The sequence below is a fragment of the Charadrius vociferus genome, unplaced genomic scaffold (genome assembly GCF_000708025.1).
Source record: "Charadrius vociferus isolate BGI_N301 unplaced genomic scaffold, ASM70802v2 scaffold196, whole genome shotgun sequence".
NCBI lineage: Eukaryota > Metazoa > Chordata > Aves > Charadriiformes > Charadriidae > Charadrius > Charadrius vociferus.
This window is the reverse complement of record NW_009648953.1, coordinates 748,771-750,241: the sequence shown is the minus strand read 5'-3', so window position 1 is coordinate 750,241 and position 1,471 is coordinate 748,771. Positions and strand designations below refer to the sequence as shown.

The 1,471-nt window shown below is 33.2% G+C and overlaps 1 protein-coding gene across 1 annotated transcript in view; it reads right to left on the bottom strand.

The window, feature by feature from the left end:
* KDM7A (lysine (K)-specific demethylase 7A) overlaps window positions 1–1,471 on the bottom strand; it is a 95,255-nt gene that overhangs the window by 24,998 nt on the left and 68,786 nt on the right. The window lies entirely within an intron of this gene.

Sequence of the window (1,471 nt, the reverse complement as noted above, 5' to 3'; positions counted from 1 at the left end):
TAGTTCTGATCAAGGTCTACGTAACAAGGCAAGAAAATTTGGCGTAGACCACACAGAATATCTTGAATAATATTTAAATAACTCTCAAGACCCTCCCAGTAGGTGCTATTCATCTACATGCAAGATTAACTTTAAATCAGAAGTCTACTTCGAACATATTTCAAAGATTATAAAATAATTATGACACCTGCTACCATCAGTGCAAGCAGGAACAGTAAAAGTTGTTTTCAGTAGATTGAGTTTTTACTAAAGCCTTTAAACATTGTTACAGGATTTCCCACTTTTTAAACACTTGTCTTGAAGCCTAGCTTAATTTATTGGTTCTTACACTATACTCCATCATATGCATATGAATATGTATGTGTATACATATACACACACACGTATACACACATTTACATTAATGAGTACCATTTTATGTGTATATACACACAAACACATCTATACATTACAAATTATCATTTTATGGTACTTTCTTGTTGACCCCGTTACAGTGAGAGCTTAGATTCAGCTGGTTACTTAGGAAGCTGTAACTATTTTCAAAGATCTGTCGGTCACAGTTAAGTTCTTCACTCTGTAATTCTGCATTCTTTATTCATAGATGTATGACCTTACACTTAGATAAATGGAGAATATATATCATCTCTTGCCAAAAATAAATGGTTTTAAAAAGCTCTGGGTGTTCAGGAATGTTATGTGCGCATACAGCTCCTTACCATGTAGTATTTATTCTGCACAAGCCATGAACTAGAAAAGTAAACACTAAACCTCACTGGTAGAGAACTGAGCTATGAGAAAAATGTAATAGTCTGTCTAGAAAGTCCACAGCAGAATAAGGTACTGAACATAATCTTCAAGACTTATTCCAAAAGTAGAATTGTGCACCATTTTCCTTCTCCATGTATTTAAAGCTTCCTCCCAAAAAAGGGGGAAGATAGAACCCAACACAACTCTTTAATAATAAAATGATAAAAAGTACTTATACAGATAGGCTGGATAAGTGAAAATACAATAAGTTAACTGGCATTTGCTTTATTGGCAAAATATGGTTTGATTTATTAATGACTTCTAAGTTTATGATATTTGGGAGTTTGGGGGGGTGGGGAGGGGTGTTTTGTTTGGAGGATTTTTTTGTGTGTGGTTTGTTTTCTTTTTTAACAGATGAAGTTTATAAATAGATAAATTTAATTGTGTTGGCGTTTCTTGTGTCTTAAAAACGTCCTGTAATTTATCAGGTACTATTAGGTGACAGCTACAAGAAACATGGTTAAAGAAAATCAGAAGACTGCCACTGCATCATTTTTAAAGGAAGCTGCTGAAATGAATTTATGAACTCCACAGTTTCATAAACTATATTTACAAATATCCTTTTAATAATTCAATTATATATTCTTTAATTTTATGTAGGGACACTCATTTTGATTCAGAGCATGTCCACAGGCTTCACCACAGTTTAGATTTCCTGCTGTAC